This window comes from Cryptomeria japonica, chromosome 11 (genome assembly GCF_030272615.1).
Source record: "Cryptomeria japonica chromosome 11, Sugi_1.0, whole genome shotgun sequence".
NCBI lineage: Eukaryota > Viridiplantae > Streptophyta > Pinopsida > Cupressales > Cupressaceae > Cryptomeria > Cryptomeria japonica.
Window position 1 is genome coordinate 357,166,384 of NC_081415.1, and position 20,619 is coordinate 357,187,002.

The following is a 20,619-nucleotide window of genomic DNA, read 5'->3' on the forward strand; positions in this document are numbered from 1 at the left end:
TAGTCCCTTCGAACATAAATTAGAGACGTCACATCACACACTCCAGACATTGTTTGTTTGTATTGCATACTCTCTATGTATTTATCACCCTTTAACACTTTCCTCTTCTTTTCTCCAATTGTTCTCTTCTAGGAAGCTGATGAGCTTGTTTCCATGTCATTCAAGATAATGCCTTCTTGCTTTCTTTTACGAAATTTACTTGCACACGAGTCTTTAGCTTCTATCTTCTGCTTCCGCATAGATATAAATTATAATTCACGCTTAGATGATAATTAAATAAAATAAGCATTTGTAAAGAAAATATTTAGTCATTTGATGTTACATATTATCTAACGGAAAGATCCTAGATCCAATTCTTGGAGAAAGGAAACATCATTGATAATCTTTTTTTCAAATAACACTAAATCAAATAAATTGAAAATGTTTCATGTAATTTTTAAAAGTAGAACTCATGCAATGCTTTCATGCACCAACGACAAAGTCGCCTGACCCACAGCATTATCCATAATAGAACAAATCACCATAAAAGGCTATTATAAAGTATCTATACAAAAATATGAAAGAACATTAAATTACCATTACAAACCCATAAACCATTAAATAGTGAAAATAGATATAAATTTGTAAATGTCTCCATACAAACACCACAACCATAACCAAAACAAAAAAAATTCTTACCTACAAAAACTAAGTAGCTTGCATGGCAGGGGGCATGATGCCCTTGTGAACGAGCTTGAGTTGATACGAAGAGGTCTTCCAATCTTCTTACGTAGAGGCCAAAATATAGTATTGACTTTAAATATTCAAAATAATATCCTCTGCCTCCCTACAGTTATCTGAAACCTTCACCACCAAATCAAGCTTCTAAGAGTCTTCAAATAGTCTCACCATGTTGGTAAGTTGCAAGTCTACAACATCTCTCAAATGATCAAACCGTTTCTTAATTTTGTTCTTCTGATTAGTCAATGGATTTAGTTGCATGTAAAAGTTTTCTATTTGAAGCCTTTTGTTTCCTTCTACATCATACTTCATGTCTATAGTATTGGATATTTGTACAATTTGTGATGCTATAATATCTATGTGACCCTTAATATCCTTAGTATATTTAGGCCATTTCTTTTAAAACATGTATGCCGCCACTACATCCTTTACACTTTTCTAAAAAAAAAATTATGCTTTCTTGTAGTTGGATATGTGTTGTTGCACATATAATCACCAAAACTTCTAGTCTTTTCTCTTCCATCTTCTTCTCTACATCCTTCAAAACTTTGGCTTCCAATTTGAAAGCACGTTCCTTAAATCCATTAAGCATCAATTGTATTTTCTCTGCACTTGACAAAGACTCATCCAAAAATACTTCTAGAAGTCCTTCATGAAGGACTTTCACTGCATCATTAATAAGTTATGAGCCCTATATTTAAGACAATAAAATTCTTGTGAGTAGAATGGTGAAGTTTATCACCCAAACAAATCATATGCAAGGGAGACAATCACTTAAGGTCCATCTAATCTTGAGACATTGATGCCCACTTTAGCATGTCCCATCCTAAATATCCCCTGGGCATGTTTTTCTTCGTGGCCACTTTGATTCTACTCACATCATCTTGAAATATACATTTTCAACTCCTTCCTCAACCTCTGTTCAATTTTAAGTCCTCATTGACAAGACTAGGATGCCTTAGGTGCCCTGGTACTCGTGATTGGGACCCAAAATATGACCCCTCATTTCTTGCCTCATGTGTGAGAAAAAATTCAAACACTTTATGTATGATTAGGTATAAAAGGAAGCCTACCCTATCATTTGAAAGGGTCTACCTAGAATTCAAGTGATCTCTTAATTATAAAATCAATTCAATTCCAAGTGAACAAGCAATCAAGCATCCATCAAGCATTGAAGGAGAATTCAAGTTAAATCACAACATTCATAATCAACAGTCTGCATGACATCCTAAAACTTTGTGTGAGGATTCAAGAAAGATTCATCAAGGTATCATGTTTAATTTTAAGCATTTTTAGATTAGATCTATCCTTTCCCTCAAAAGGAAAAAATTATACTTCAAGGTTAATTCACAACCCGAGGTTTGACCTAGAAAAGCCCCCATCAACAAACTTATTTTCATCATTTTGTGTGTAGGAAAATGATTCAGGAGTTACGTGTGAAGAAAATTTTGATGGCATGAAAAGCGGAAGAGTAGGCCAATTCACACCTCCTAGTCCCAAGAATTTTTGACAAACTTTTGATAGTAGATTTTGTGTACCATCCTAATCCAAAAAGCATTCATTTTGTCTACATCTGACAAGTGGAGGATCTGGTCGATCTGCACCTCCTAGTCCCAACAATTCTACTTGAACACTCTATCACAGGAGAAGAGATATGACTTATAGGTCTACTAAGGAGATGCTTACTATTACTCATATGATAAGAGAAAAGAGAAGAGATGTGAATAATACTAGCTAACAAGTTGTGTAATGTTGGGTGATTCATTCTACATCATGGATTTCATTGGCTAGCAAGTTGTGTTATGCTAGGTGATCCATGGTAGAGAAGATTAACAAACAAAACCATTTGTTCACAAGGCAATCCAAAAACTCTACTACAAAATGGTTGTTGTAGTGACACAAAACACAAACAACAATAATAACCAACACTTGCAAAGGTGTAAACAACAACAATGATCACACTAGCATTAATCCATGCTATTACAAGTAATGAATCTCAAAAAAATAATAACCATGCCCTAGGGGGCGCTATGTGACACAACACTTTTAGTTTGAGGATATAACATAAATGAATTAACACGAGAAAAAAGGATAGCTCATATGCTCCCCTTAAGATGTCAACATACCTCTAGGTTGATATCTTAAGGTAGATAGCGATCAAGGATAAGCACCTTCAACACCTAGAAGATACCCTTAATAAACATACATGCATTCCAAGATAGGAAGAAAGATCATTGTACATGCCTCATTACTATAAGAAAGGAAGAGATAGTTGTAAAAGAGATATTTTTCAACAAGTGTAAAGGGATCATTTTAAAGAGGGAGGAAGAGATCTTTTTCTAGAGATGTCTACCTCCAAAAATAGAGGAGATATTTAATAAAGATATCATCTTTTAAATTAAGAAATGGGCAGGAGACTAAGAATACAAACCTTCCATATTGCACACTTCAAGGTATATTCAAACTTATTTGACCTAGGAAAGCCCCCATCAACAAACCTATTTTTGTCATTTTGTGTGTAGGAAATTGATTCAGAAGTTACATGTGAAGAATTTGGCAAAGTAAATGATGACAATCAAACTCAAATTTTGATGGCATGAAAAGAAAAAGAGTAGGCCATTTCACACCTCCTAATCCAAAGAATTTTTGACAACCTTTTGATAGTAGATTTTGTGGACCATCCTAATCCAAAAAGCATTCATTTTGTCTACATCCGATAGTCATTGCTAAAATCAGTTTAAAGTGTATTCATTTAGGGACCTTTCATAAAATATTCTCAACTTACACATCATAAAAGGATCTTAAAATATTCATTGTTTATAATGATAAGAATTTGGTTGTTCCATACACCTTCCTTTACTATTTTAAAAATATCATTGACCAAAATATTGTGCAGCAGTAGTATGGAGTACATTTCATCTATTTTATGCCCAAAGATTTCATCATACCACGTTCTTTTCAAAGGCACCCAAAATTTGATGTGTAGTTACTTCCAAAATCTCTAAAATAACCCTACTTCTTGGTGTTGGAATCAGTTCTAAGATTTTATAACAAGGGTTTCTATATTTTAAATGTCTATATTAAAATATCCATAACACCCCCAACATTCAATTGTTGTGCTGGTATATAAGAAATATATGCATATCAAACCTTGTTCCTAAAATATATTTTTTGAAATCATGGAAACATTACATAATTTAAATGAAGGCAACCAAAAGAATGCAGAGAGATAAAAAAAACTCTATAGAGCAACTATTTTACATACCTCAAATACAAAATTGTAGGGTGGAACAATAAAAAATGGCAAATCAAGGAAAGAATGAAAGATCCACACCAAATTCTTATACAATGCGGTCCAGTTGAAGGATTTTCATTCAACACAAGATAGTGAAGGGGTCATTATGATAATTTACTTGAAGATTCATAAGTTAAAGGTAGTCACTAACATATAAAGAGTGAATAAATTGAAGAGCTCAATGAATTGTCAGTGTAGCATGATGATGTATGATGTTAACAATAGCAAAATGATATTATGATGGTGGCGAAACTACAAAAAGTTTTGATCCTATTTTTATTGAGCATGAAATCAACCATCTTGAGCTCATGAATGATAGGCATCATGTTGTAGAGTATCAAGCCTTGTTGAACAAGGGTGTCACATTTTTTGAGGCTCAATCAGTGCAAGGAGACATCCTCTTTGCTTCATATGCAGGTGAAGAAATATGAATGCACAAAGTTGGTAATGGTGGCTACAGTGATATATTTCAATTGAAGGATTTTCATTCAGCACAAGATAGTGAATGGGTTGCTATTGATAGTAATATACGTGCAAATTTTGTTTGCATATTTGTATAAAACATGGCACAAGTTGAAAAGTTGAAAAGTTTGAAAATTAAATATGAAGTGGTTTCAATTAGCCATTTTGTGTATAAGTAGAGAGGAGAGATCGATGTCTTTGTTTATTTGCCTAAAAAACAATGAAAGAGGTCCTAATCAAGGAACACATACGTCCAAGAAAAGAGAGAATTTGGATTGAGGATAATTCTATGCAAGAAAGGATATCAAGTTATAAAAGATAAAAATCAACAAAGGTAAAGTGGATCCTTAAAAAAGAGGAACAATTGACAACTATTATTCTTTCTCCACTATGTCAAGACAAGAAGAACTAGGCTATTACGTTGCCTCCCAAGTATGATTGCACATGAAATTGTAGTACCATGAATGACAATGAGCCCCTAATAAGTAATTAAGTTACCGATGTCATATAGAAAGATAAAAACATAATAGGTTATAAATGCCATTTAGAAGGGATATGATGAGTGTATAACTCATTGTCACCTATTATTTAAATGTTACTAGAACTACAATAAGTTGTTGAAATTTAATATCCAAAACATGACATTCATTAGTGGAATAGTTGATGATGCTTGAAAAAAGGATTGTCCTAATTTTGTTTATATTTTTTTCTTCAATTTTTCAAGGGGAGAGTAATAAAGTTGGCTTTAAGAAACTCATATAAAATTATCTCTTGTTGTGATTAAAATTTGTTGGAAAAGTCATAGATATATTAGACAATGGAGGAGGGGATGTCAACAAAGGAGGAGGATAGAAACCTGAATCTTCTTCAGAAAAATGTAATGTATATTTCTCATGAACCTCCACACTTCATTGCACACATCCTAAGTCATGTCCATTGCATCCATGTGTATAATTAAATGTGGTATTTAAATCATGTCTAGAGGAGTGTGTTCATTCATATTTTCAAAGTTTAAAGATCCTCAACCATCATCAACACATGTGTTGGAAGAAGAGGTTGGAATAGATTTAGAAGAAGCTTGAATAATTGACACATGCAACTCCCTTAAGACTTCATATTTGGATAGAGGGACTTTATACCAAATTCAGGAAGGCATGAGAGTGATATATGTATTAGTGTAATTATTATACTTTTTTAATATTTATCCTTAGTATAATATTGGAAATAGTATCTTATACTAATTAGGGAATCATAATTAGGATATTATTTTCCCATTTTTAACTGTTGATCTCATTATTTAAGACACAAATGATTTTCATCATTTCTTTTCTTTAAGTGGAATATATATCTAATGTAATTATTTATATTTTTAATAAGAAAATAAATTTATTGTAGTAATCATGTGGTTTTTTAATTTTATCTCTTGTCTAAGAGAAAGTATTGAATATCATAACTCTAACATGGCTTTATTTTAGATGAGTAATGTGTGTGTTTGCATTGCTAGAATTGGGCATAGCTTAATTAGGTTCTTCAGACCTCTTCTTTCATTGTAATTTTGAGATATATGCTTCAGTTAGTGACTGTCTAATGTCTTCAGAAAATCAGTAGCATATCTCTTGGTAGTCAGCCTATGTAAAGATCCTATGATTGCATTGGAACTGGTTTATAATAAGATTTGAATGGGTTTGTAGTTGTAATATGTTTTCAGAGGTTGCATGACATGTTTGACGAAATGTCAATAATCTAGTGAAGTCTGATTTTGATACATTATTGTGATAGTCCATGTAATTTTACATTAGTTGCCTATAACATGTATTTATGATTGTCAATGAGGCATTTGTTTGATTTAGATATGAAATAAGATGAATCTGAGGTTGCATCATCATACGCCCATTTTTTTAGGACTCTTGCAGATTTGACAGTGAATATTCCTTGTTTTTCAGTCATCATTGGACAAGGGATATTACACAATCATACTAAATAGATTTCAAACCCCATAATTCGTATAGAGAACAACAAATTTGGACTCAAGAGCTTCAAGAGTAATTTTTGAGGTTAATTGAATCTATGAACAATAGTTTAAACATGAATAGTGTTAATTTACACTATGAATATTATTTGATGTTGTGATTTATTTCTTAGGCATGGACAATGTTTTAGGTGTGAATAGTGTTTTCAAGTATGAATAGGTTTTTTTGGTAATGAAGAGATTTTTTAGGGGCTATGAATAATGGTTTAAGTCTTGTGTAGTTTTTTCATGCTTTTTTTGCTTGCCTAAAGGAATAGTTTCATGAAAATAGACATCAGTTGGGAATACGATATCCAAATTTTAAAAAATAAATAGTCATTGGAATGTTGATTCTATGATATAAAACATCTTTAAAACATGTACCCTAGCAATTGCAGCGACAACATGTGACCAAATTCCTCTATTATTTATCCTATGATAGATGTTCATACCTTGTTCCAAAACTTCCAATTTCTGTGAGGCAATCTGTCAAATAGTCGGTGTGCCATTTCAAAGCTCCCATTTACGCACAGGCTGGGGGATGTTGATAGAGCTTTACACCTACACCCAGGCCAATGGAGAATCAGAAACATCACTATCTGCAGGTGCAAAATAGTGGGTGGCCGATACTAATGAATGAAAGAAGGGGAGTGAAGCCTATTGGTCTTTAGCCCCCAGGAACATGCCCTATTCCATGAGTCGACATTGCTCCCATTTTTGCACAAGCTAGGGGATGTTGATAGAGCTTTACACCTGCCCTATTCCATGAGCCGACATTGCTCCCATTTTCGCAAACCCTATTCCATGAGCCAAGAATGCTTGGAGCTAGCATTAATTGGTCAAAACGGTTCACATACCTCATCCAAAACCTGAAGTACACTTACTCTGGGCAGGAGTACGCTGCTAGGGCGGAAACTGAGAATGGGAAGATGCCGCGAAAATGATTTGAAATGTCTTGGTCTTTTTTTTTTAAGTAATGCCCACAGTTGTCAAAATTTCAATGAACGCCGGTAGTTTTTGTAAAAAAGCACAAATTTCATTGCCAATTCCTTCTCTATCGAAAAACAGATATTGAATTATCGTCGGAATTCCGACAAATGCGGGCAATTTTTCAAAAAAAATCAAATTTGTTCACAATATACCTTCTCCATCAGAATTTTAGGCCAAATGTATTAGTGTGTCTATTCACCTCGGAACCTCAGAACCCTGAGGTGAGTTTTTGTCTTTTGACCTCGGAAGTCCGGAACTCCATAGTTTCGAGGTATGTTGTTGGTTTTCTTGTTGTCATCTCAGAAGTTTGGAACCCCGAACTCTTGAGGTTGTGTTTAAAGAGACCATACGGACGAAGTATCGGGAGGGTATAAATAGGAGAAATGAAATTTTTAAAGCCCATTTGTGCATTCAAGTTTTCTAGTCTCCCAGCTATGATCTCCCAACTTCGATCCTCTATGTTATCGAGTTATTCATGGGTTTTCTTCCGCTAGGTTGGTGAATTTTCTCCCTCCTTATGTTTTCATGTTTAGATTTTCTAGATTTTTGGCTTAGATTTTCCTTTTTTATTTTTTCTCGTTTTGCGTGTTTTGATCTTCCCGCATGCCCTAAGTTTTCAAAACCCCAAAACCTGGAGTTCCAGGCTCGGTAGTTCTCTTCACCTTGAAACCCCGAAACCCTAGAGTCCTGAGGTTGATCTTTTTGGGTCGTTATTTTACCCCAAAAGTTCAGATCCTCGGAGTTCCAAACCACCTTTTGACCCATGAATGAACGACCCCCAACCTCGGAACCCCAAAACCCCGTAGTTTCGAAGTTCTTTCCTTTTAAGCTACTGTTTTAAACGCAGAGCCTTGGAGTTCTGAATAATCTTTTTTTTTGGCACTCAATAAACTACCCTGGGACCTCGTAACCTCGAAATTCTGAGTCATCTTGTTTTATCCACCCCAGAACCCCGAAGTTCCGAAGTCAGTTGATTTTAAAGGAAGTTATCCACCCCGAAACCCTGAAGTCCCAAGGTGGGTGATGTCATTGATATTTTTTATTATGTGATAGGCTAATTTGTGATTCCTTCTTGTAGATCAGAGTAATTAGATTGACCCAACCTCCAATAAGAGAGGCAAGGAACTGGACAAGCTCCTCGTAACCATGAAGTACCACTACCAAGGGCAGGTTTATGTTTCAAAACTGGATGATAAAATTAGATGGGTAACTAACACAGAAGTGGGACATGTGGAGTTGGAGGATATTAGAACTCAATTGGATAAACCAAGGCTAGAGGCTCCTTATAGGAGAATCAAGAGGTTGGGACTGGCAGAAGCAACTATTTTCCCCCAATCTATTCAAGCCCCAGAGTTCCTGATGACCATAGCAAAGTTTTACAATGCAGACACAAGAAAATGCACCGATGCCCAAGGAAGGATAGTGATTGATCTATCTGCTGATAGGCTAGGATTTGTGTTTGGTATCCCTACAAGGGATGAAGTACTTCTGACCATAGAGGAATAAGCCGTCGAAGTATGAGATAGGGATATTACTTCGAGCAACAGGCATATGAATGAGAATTGGCTAGAAGAAGAGAGGAAGATAGAGCTAAAGGCCACAAATACTCTGAGGGCTGATTTCAGGGAGCCTCAATCAGATCTAATTATCATGTTGAGAAAGGCCTTTGGAAAACCTAATTGCTAACACTTCCATCCTTGGATGTTTCATTTCAGGACTATTATTCTGATAGGAAAAATATATATTTGATTGGACTTGAATTCTATCAGATAATATACATAAGCAGTTGATTAATGTACTCAGGACAAAGAAATTCATCTTTACCTCATATGTTATATAGGTAGTTGCTCAAGCATGTAAATTTACAAGGCTACAAATAGAGGGCCAGCTTGGTGATGAGGAAGGATGGAAGAAGGTGTGGGAAAATTACACTCAACTCCCTCTGGGAAATGTAAATGCTCATGTCAAAAGAATAAATGATGCCTTCCTTTTCCCTGTTATAATCAAACTCACAGGTGATACAGGCTATAAGATAAGCCTGAAAGCAATGGCCATAATCAGGGAATGGGCATGTTGGTTCATTCAGAACCAACAATCCATATATATAACGGTCAGTGGATTTACAGGTAACCCTATGCTGTTACCCAGATACTGCAATGACCGAATAATACTCCTGGAATATGTCAGGCAGATGTTAGGGTTACAATCATTGTTATCTTCCAAACATAAGGTAGGTGTGGATTTTTGAATTTCTATTGGTTACTTTTCCTATTCCAAGATTCAGGTGGCCAAGATGGCAAAGCAGGAACTTCAAGATTTAAACTTAAAAGAATTCAATTATCCTCAAGAGTACTATGACTCTTACGGAAAACTGAAGCAAATAATGTCAAAGGCATATGAGGGGCATAAGCCAAGGTTGGAGGATTTTGGCGCTAACCTCCAAGACACTTTTGAAGTCAAAGAGAAAATTATTCTAAACTCTCAGTGCCACAGATAAGAAATTTTGAAATAGAAACTAATCTCCCTAAAGAATTGAGGGGCGATGGCGAATTACTAGAACCAACATATAAAGAACGTGAAATTGATAAGAAGCCTCTCTCTCCATTAAGATGGTCAGGATGAGAGGAGGTCGACATAGATTAAGTAACCCAAAATGTTATAGAAAGGACTAGACAGTAGTTGAATTTGAGGGTTAGACCAAACACCTCAAAAGGGAAGAAAAAGGAATCAACCTCCAGTGTTCCTCAGTCAAGGGCTCAAAAAGAGTATGCCCACAGGACAAGGTAAAGCTTTAGAAAGAATATGTCCATAGACCCAGAAGAGGTTGCCCAACCTAAAGAAAGTATAGAGGCACTCCTGAACAAAGTCAAGGAGAAAATGAGGAAGGCCAAAATTTTGAAGAAGGCTGTCGATTTCAGAGTAAGAGAAGGCTTAGGAGTTGTGCCACTAGTAGAAGTACATCCCGTCAGAGTAGCGATTGGGAAAATGCCAGAAGAAGATGAGAAAGGAAAAGTTGATGAAAGTACACAACCTCCTCCTAATACCACAGTAACATCTCCATCTACTTCCACAATATAGCCAACATTAACCACTACCATTCCTGGGACAACACTTGTGTGTACCCCAACTCATACTTTTGCTACGACATCGACAAAATTTCCTCCCTTAAAGAAAACATTTACTCCCACTACCGAAAAGGTCAACATTCATAGCCTTGAGTCAGATTCTGACGAGGAGCATGAGAAACTTGTGGTACAGTTGGTGTAGAGAAAGACTGAAAAAAAAGAAAGAAACAGGCACCAATTGACCCCATGGACATTGATGAACAGGGTTTACTAGTTGAGCAGACACATGGGGGAGAAAAGGAACAAAACGAGCCTGAGGAATCACAAGATGAGAGATTGATCTTAACTCTAAAGGACCGCGAGGATTTGTTGAAATAGATAGCTTTCAGAGGAGAAATAAAAGAAATAGACATAGGGGACAAGGACTTTGAGGAATAAATAAGTGACAGGTTAGGGGAGCTGCATAATCAGCAGCAGTTAAATATTGATATCACTCTCTGAACCAGCCAAGCTCGGTCGGGTACTTCAACCCAAGATGTTCAGATCCCTGAACAGGAACAAGAGAAAAAAGATGAAGTAGAAGAGTAGTCAAAGGTACATATGGCGATTGCAGACATCATACCGCATGAAGGTGAAAAGGATGATGACATGCCACAATGGTTGAGCTTCACCTTCCAGAAGAAAAAGAAAGTGGTAATGCCTAAGGTGACACTACAACAAGAAATCACTGAAGAGCTGAGGAAATCAAAGAAGTCCAAGACCATACATCATTTATCAAGAACTAGTTCTGGTGAAGTGGTTGTCGATGTTGCAGTTCCAACACAAGTTGAAGGCCAGGGCTCTCACAAATACCAAGTTTCACAGCGATTAGGAAAATAGACCAAATGGGGAGAATTGGATACATTGGAGCTTGCAATCAGCGTAGTGAGAAGTAGGATAGAAAAAGAACACACTTCTCACTCCAAGGTGAAGGCACAATTGGAGCAGTACAAGCAGTTGCTAGTAGAGATGAGCAAGACCCTAGATGTGCGGATGGACGATAACCTACCTTCAACCTCATCACTACCAGGAGTAGATGTGAAAGCACTTATGGAAGTAAAGAAGGTGGCAGCCACTACGAAGGCATGGGTGCAGGCAAATACCTCCAAAATTAGATTATTTTTGCAAAATACTATGGAGGTATATAAGAAAGCTACACAGATTGCGGCAACTTTAGCTTCATATTCTCAGCAATGGGAGCGAAAGCTTAACATTTTTGGTAAGCATTGTCAAGTTTTGAATAAGGTTTTGAACCTCAGAGTGGATATCATATTAGATGAGGACCTGTTAGGAGGGGAAAGTATTGACAATCTGCAATTGTATATATACATTTTGGAGTTTAAGATTGAGATGCTTCAGCAATATGGGAAAGATATAACAGATGCATATTCTCTTCTCCTAGGTGTAGTGAATAAATATTTTTGGGCTCGGTCTTATTACTTCTCCTAAGTGTAGTGAATAAATATTTTTGGGCTCGGTCTTAATAGTGCAGGATACATGGAGGAAGGTAATGTACTTCATCAATAGGATGCGTATAAGGCACAATAACATGCAGCTCTTGTTGAGTTTAACATTGAGTTAATGATCAGTTATACATATTTAATAACTTAGTGTCAATGAGCTGCATAAATAATTGGAAAATTTGAAGATAGGAATAAGAATGCAGAGGAGATTTTGAAGAATTACAAGTTTAGAATCAAGCATGTTGCAGATCCTCCTACATAAGTGGTTGCATGCATCATTATTAATTATAAGTGCTATAAAAAGAAGTAAAGAATAAAAAGGCAGTTGCTAATGATAGCATCATATTTTTTGGGAATTTTGCATGATACCAGAGCTAGGAATTCGACTGTTGCTTCAGCATGTACATGGATTATGGAATGGGTTTTGCATGATTACGAAATGTTGGCTCATGCAGCACCATTTTTGTAGTGCTCTCCCAGTCCCAATTTCATAATAGTTAACTGGAGTCTAAGGCAGAGACGTGCATGTCAACTGTGACTCCTTGTTTTTTAGTTCTTAATTTAGATAGATTTATTTCTTAGAAAGTAGGACAAGAAACTCTATAAATTGGAGAGTTTGATTCATTTGTAAGGGTCCACAAATTAATGATTTGAGGCCCATTTAGAGTTTTTTGACTATTTTATGCAGATTGTTATGAATTAGAATATTTTTGTGATAGATTCATTGAAGTTAATACAAGAAGCAGCTTATAGATTACCTGATCTATGTGTATGTGCTATTAATTTATTCTTTACAGTCTGGTAATGTCTATTGTTTGAAATTAGCAACTTGTTCTAGTCTTATGTTTTATTGCCTTATGAATCATATTGCGCACGTAAGTGATATATGAGAATTACTGTGATAAGATGATATTGTGGTGATATTCTTTCCATGAATTTGTGAGGTTGTTGACTTTGCAGGTTTATTGGAGGTCCATTATTGAATGCTGGTTTAAATAATATTGATGATTTTTTTGGATTACAGGGTACTAATTGATTAGTTCATTAAGTTGTGGTTGCATTAGTTTCATTGTTATTTTCTTGTTTCCTTTGTCTATCCTTTGTAGTTTATTTCAAAAGAGTTTTAGATCATAAAATACAAAAAAAAGTGAATTTATTGGAAGTTATTGGGATTCATTTAACCAGTAGGCCCCTTAACAGGTACAGTTGCATCAACTATTGAGTTGCACATTGTTGGCATATGTGCAGAGTTTGATGACATGATGGTGTATGTTTTCATTGATGTCAATATGTTGAAGTATGAACGGGTATATTGAAGTAAGCAAACTGGCAAGTGAACTAGTATGATGGTATGAAGTGAACCGATATGATGGTATGAACCAGTATATGCGAAAAGGTGAACCGGTATGTTGGGTTCTGAACCGATATATGCAAAGTTTGTATCGGAGTTTCATTTGGTATGACTACCGATTGGTAGTCTCAGCTTCAGGGTTTCTGGTTGATGCATTCCAAGTCTGTGTGATTCAATCGACGACATCCTGTGATGAGTTAGCATTAAAATGAAGATGAGATCATGTTGCCACATTAGCCTTGTGCGCATGAAGAATATCCTTGAGGATCTTGCATGAAGAAGATTGATTCTATCCACCTCGGGAATGAGAAAAATCTTAGTAAATGGTGGAGAGCACGTGATGGGTTATCAGCTTCCAGAAGCGGTGAAGAACGGACGATGGAGAACATCTTGAGATCTGTTCAAGACTATTTTACTCTATGCAATGTGTTTGAACGACCAGGATTGGACCGACTGTATTCTTAACCTAGATGCTTAGGGTTTTAGGTTTTGGCTACCGACCTAATTGTTGTCTATAAGTTCGATGATGGTTTTCATTTGAAGTTGTTGGAAAATGTTATGTCTGTATCCAAGTGAAGAGATACTTGATTCTTGCCAGACCGGAGCAGTGAGTAGAGATCTGTAGAGTGTTATTGCAGATGTAAAGGAACTAAAGTGGATCTGCCTTGGCATTAAGTGTTGTTATCAGATCAGTGTATTACCTGTTGACTTCTAACCATTTCAGCAGTTGGAAAATCCCTTTATTGGGTAGCTTTAACAAGATTTTTATAAATCCTTTAATAGGGTGACTCAAAATCATTGAGTTCTTCAAATCCGCTTGCGAGGTAACCTTTAATAGGGTTTCAACCTTTAACCGGGTATTTAGCAATCCCTTAACCGAGTGATCCCTAGCAGAATCGGTTCCTAGCAGAACCTGTTGTAAAGTCTTTAACCGAACTAGGCTCCTAACAGAGCGAACTTCAGAAGAGTTCAAGAACACCTTGTGGGTATTCATCCCCACCGTGGTTTTTCCCAGTTGGGTTTCCACATGAAAAATAAGTGTGTCATGAGTGATGCTTTTTCATGTGATGTTTTAGTGTTTTTTGTTAAGCAGTAATGCATGTTGATCTAGTGGTCATTATATTTCTGATGTATTACTTGTTTAAGCATATGGGTGAAGTGGAAATGAGATATTAGGTTTTGTGAAGATCTAAGTGTTACCGGTTTATGACTTTTACAGACACTTTATTTTACCGGTATTGCCTTGATTTAGATCGGTGATGTTGTTTACCAGTTAGTGCAATCTTTGTTGTTTAAGTTGTTAAATAAGTTTTTGTGTATACTGATTCACCCCCTCCCTCTCAGCATCTATTGGGTATTTACTGTTCATCATTATTCATCACCCATCACTGTCAAGACCCGACTATAGATACCATGGAGTAGTTAGTTTCTCAAAACTTATTGTTTTTCAAGAGAGGTGGTGAGTGGTCACATAAACTACCTAACTATTGGTGAGTGTGTCAAAACACCTGTCAATAGAAAGTGGCGCTAGAAGGAGGGCGGGATACTAATCCCCTCAATTTTCAATCCCACAATTACACTATGACTTGATATGGTACTCTTAGGAGATAGAATTTTACCATTCACACAACCATGTCCTCCACAACCAAGAAATTTAAGTACTAAATTGGATCATTTATCATCTTTTTCTCCGAAGAGGTTTTACAGGGTTCTTAGGAGTAACTCTTATCCTTCGTACTTAACAGAGTTAGGAACTATGACTAGGAAGAAAAGGAATAAAGGTAAAGGAAAACCTTGAACATCTTCACCAACACAATCATCCGGACCCAACTTAGAGGACCAGTTAATCCCTAGCCCTCAACCCATCTCTGCACCATTCATAGCTCAACATCCACCATCACCACCTACAATGGCCTACATCAACCACGATCACACGCCATTGGCAAACATGCCTAGAGGAATTCACGACTTGCCTAGGAACCCAGATAAGTTTTGTAGTAAGTTCTAGTTTATGGGACCTAGGACTGCAAACGAGCACATTGGAGCATTCAAGGATGCAATAGTTCACAATAACATAGAACATCAAGATGTGGTGTGTAGACTCTTGCCATATTCACTTGGGGAAAATTAATATAATTGGTATTTAACCTTGCATGTAAATTCTATCAATGGTTGGGATGTTTTGGAAAAGGCTTTTATTGATCAATTTCGAGTATATGTTGGTCCCAGAATATTGTACCATCAGTTTGCCTCTCTTAAAAATCTACTGAATGAGCCTTTGACAACTTTTAATACCAACTTTCAAAGGGAATATAAGAGGTTACGAGCTCCTTATCAAGTGGTGACAAATGTAGCAATTGACTCATACTTGAGATCCATTGACCCCTGGAGTGCTATGTCTATCAAAAAGAGTGTGCTTGAAGATCAAAGGAATACCTTGGCAAAGGTTTATTCTTTGGCCATCAACATGAACCAAGAGTTGAATCAAATACCTGGGGGGATTGGATACAACTTACCCATAGGAGTCAATCAAGGGAATTACAACCAACTCTCGGGGTGCCATCACCTCTACTAATAGGAGCCCCAACAATGAACCCGGTGCCAATTTATGCACCTCAACCTTAGATACAAGGGATGAATCAACAGTTTGCTGCTCAAGCTTTGACTTGGAAAAACAATATTAACAATGCCCCTATCCAAAAACAATATGATGGTCAGGTACAAGGGACAAATCAACAGTTTGGTAATCCCCAAGTAGCAAACCAAGCCCCAACTATGATGCTTGAGATTCAAGGGTCACACATATCCGCTGAATTAGAGGCATTAAAGAAAACGATTTCACAAGTTACTTCAGATTTGAGTCAGCTAAAGATGAATCCTCCATGAGGGTATAACCAGTCCCAAACATACAATAACTAGTGGGGCTACAATAACCAAAATCAAAACCAAAGGTATAACTCCAAGCCATATAATAGACAATGGAACACAGGTCCAAACAATGGTGGGGTAAACCATTATCATCTGGATGCAAGAGACAACCATAGTAACCCACAAAGTGTTAACCTAGCAGATATGAATTTACTAACTAATTGGTGTAGGTTGCACGATACAACATCGCATTCGAAAGTCAATTGTGCCCAATTTGAAAAGATCATTAGAATTGCTCAAGATGATTCTCAAGTGATAGGGTTCCCTAGTGAGGAACCAGAAAAGGTCAATACAACAATGCTGGTTGACATGTTCCTCTACAAAGAGTTTCAAGCGGAAGCGAAAGGTGAATCGTGTGTCTATGATGCGTAAGCTTTTCAAACCAGGAATAATTATAACCTTAGAAGTCAAGGCAAGGCACCATTGATAGAACCACCTCCTCCAAGGGGCAGATTGGTACCTCCTAATGCAAATGCAAGTAATAATCCCCTCCCCCCTCAAGCTTTTCAAGGAACACGTCCTAGACAAGGTCAAGGCCAAGAATATATTGTAAAAGGGTCTTTTGATGTTACTAAGGAGATGGAGAGGACTGCCACAGCTATGTCCCTAATGGAGGTACTAAGATATTGCCTGGAACAAAAGAAGGCTCTTCTCAAGAGGTTGGAACAACTGGAATCTCAGAGTAATTTGGTTAAGATGGCTGATTTAAATGAAGTCAATGCTAATGTCAGTAATGATGCCATCGAAACCCCACCATTACTACTTAGTTTGAAGATATGTGGAAAGAACTTACATAGCTAAGTTTCCAACACAAGCTAAAGGTCGGGGCTCTCCCAAATACCAAGTTTCACAGCGATTGGACAAACAAACCAAATGGGGAGAATTGGATACATCAGAGCTTGCAACCAGTGTAGTGAGAAGCAGGATAGAAAAGGGACACACTTCTCACTCTAAGATGAAGGCACAATTGTTATAGTACAAGCAGTTGCTGGTAGAGATGAGAAAGCCCTTTGATGTACGGATGGACGATAACCTACCTTCAACCTCATCACTACCAGGAGTAGATGTGAAAGTACTTATGGAAGTAAGGAAGGTGGCAGCCACTGTGAAGGCATGGGTGCAGGCAAATACCTCCAAAATTAGATTATTTTTGCAAAATACTATGGAGGTATATAAGAAAGCTACAAAGGTTGCGGAAGCTTTAGCTTCATGTTCTCAGCAATCGATATCATATTAGATGAGGACCTGTTAGGAGGGGAAAGTATTGACAATCTGCAATCATATATATATTTTGGAGTTGAAGATTGAGATGCTTCAGCAATATGGGAAAGATATAACAGATGCATGTTCTCCTCTCCTAGGTGTAGTTAATAAATATGAAAGGTTTGTAGGCTAGTTGTTGGGTATTTTTGGGCTTGGTGTTAGTAGTACAGGATACATGGAGGAAGGTAATGTACTTCGTCAATGGGATGCATATGCGATGCAATATCTTACAACTCTTATTGAGTTTAACATTGGGTTAATGGACAGATATATATTTATAAACTCGGTGTCAATAAGCTGCATAAATAATCTGAAAATTAGAAGATAGGAATAAGAATGCAAAGGATATTTTGAATAAGTGCAAGTTTTGAATCAAGCATGTTGCAGATCCTCCCGTGGAAGTAGTTGCATGCATCATTAGCAATTATAAGAGCTATAAAAAGAAGTAAAGAATAAAAAGGCAATTGCTAATGATGGCATCATATTTTTTTGGAATTTCGCATGACACCAGAGCTGGGACTTTGACTATTTCTTCAGCATGTACATGGATTATGGAATGGGTTTTGTATGATTATGAAATGTTGACTCATACAACACCGTTCTTGTAGTGGTCTCCAAGTCCCAGTTTCATAATAGTTAACTGGAGTCTAAAGCAGATACTTGCATGTCAATTGCGACTCCTTGCTTTTTAGTTATTAATATAGATAGATTTATTTCCTAGAAAATAGGATAAGAAACTCTATAAATTGGAGAGTTTGATTCATTTGTAAGGGTCCACAAATTGATGATTTGAGGCCCACTTAGAGATTTTTTATTATTTATGCAAATTGTTATGAATTAGAATATTTTTGCGATATATTCTTTGAAGTTAATACAAGAAGCAGCTTATAGATTGCCTGATCTATGCATATGTGGTATGAATTTTTTCTTTGCAATCTGGTAATGTCTATTGTTTGAAATCAACAACTTGTTCTGGTCTTATGTTTTAATCCTTATGAATCATATTTCTCATGTAAGTGGTATATGAGTAAAACTGTGATAAGACGATATTGTGGTGATATTCTTTCCATGAATTTGTGAGGTTGTTGACTTTGCGGGTTTGTTGGAGGTTCGTTATTGAATGTCGGTTTAAATAATATTGATGATTTTTTTTTTATTGCAAGGTACTAATTGACTAGTTCATTAAGTTGTGGTTGCATCATTTTCATTGTTGTTTTCTTGTTTCCTTGGTCTATCCTTTGCAGTTTATTTCAAAAGAGTTTTAAATCATAAAATACAAAAAAAAAGTGAAGTTATTGGGATTCATTTAACCAGCGGGCCCCTTAACAGGTACAGTCGCATCAACTATTGAGTTCCCCATCACTGTTGAGACCCAACTATAGAGACCTTGGAGTAGTTAGTTTCTCAAAACTTATTGCTTTTCAGGAGAGGTGGTGAATGGTCACATAAACTACCTGACTGTTGGTGAGTGTGTCAAAACACCCATCAACACTAACTAATATTTAACTACACTTAAACTTTAATAAAGTATCAATTTAATTAGTCCTTCATATGATAGGAACACTAATGAATCTAGTGCATTCACTTTCTTCTATTAGTTTAGCCAATGAGCATATTTAATTAAAAAATAAACAACAATCTTATAGTCTTACAATTAAATTCTATTTAAAATAAATGTAAGAATATATTTGTAGTGTCATAAATAGAACCCCATGTAATTCCATGCTACATAAGTGCCTTCGCTTTCCATTGATTGGATACCTTCTTTAACTTTTAGTCTCTTTGTCTACATGGATTGCTTTGTTAGTCACTATCTTGTCATTTTCTCTAGCTTCATTGATTTTATGACTTGAGCACACCCATTCTCCACAAAGACATCCATGCATCACGCTAGCATCCTACAAATCTACAGCCTGCAAGTGATTGTTTGAGCATTACACTTGTGACTAGCAGAGCTCGTAATGCCTCTTCCCATAGCCACCGTTGTTGGTTTTTTTCCAAGCATACATATCTTCCCTCTCTTGCTTCATTTTAGCTCTCTAGAAGCTCATTCAAACCTCTTTAGCTTCAAGATCATTCTTGGTGCTCTCTATTCATGCCACTAAAGCTCTCTAGTAATATTTTCCAACACTCTTGGCTCTTCTTTGTGCTTGAGACTCTCACCACCATTGCTATGCTTTGAGGAGGACTTCATGCTTCTTCTTCATTTGGCAAGTTTTCCACTTTGGGTGTGGAAGGCTCTTCTTTAAATTATCATCTCCATTAGAATAATTATTGTTGCATTTACTTTCCATTTCGTTATTGTTTCTATCTATCTATATAGCTATCCATGGAAGTGGAAACACTAAAGTGGGGGTTTGAATATTGCATTCCTTTAAACATATCCCCATTTTTTTCCCTTTCTAGAATGTGTGCAGGTTTTGTTGGAGAAGAGTTTCTTTGTTGGAGGCTTCAATTGTGAACCAGTTATAAGATCATTTCCATCCTTTCTTTCATTTATCCCCTTCAATTCATATAGTCATTTTTTGCTTTCTATCATACATTCATCTAGTTTTAATTTATCTAGAACATGTTTCCATCATTCTGATCTCCCGATACAAAACATTGTGTTGTGTCCATACAGGATGACAGTGTGTCACATTGTCATCTATGACCCATGTGTGCATCCTTGGGCAAAGAGTTGACAAAGGGCATTAGGAAGCCTTTGTGACCTATCTTGTGTTATCTACAAGGCACTTGATATCCTTTTGCTTTGTGCTCATCCCGATTAGAGAAGATGATTAGTGAGTCCCTGAGAGTTGATATCTACCTATCAAAGTGGTTCACTTTTCTTCCTCTATAATTTTGGTGAACCCGATGTAAATCTTGTCTTATGCATTGTTTAAAATATTTAAGCATTTATGTTGATTTCTTTCTTCACACCTTCAGAGATTGTTGAAGTGTTGTAAGGCTTGTCTATGAGATTTACAACCTAGACTGCCTTTGGGGTTGTTCTAAGGAGAACTTCTAGACTAAGTATTTCCCCAAACCACTAT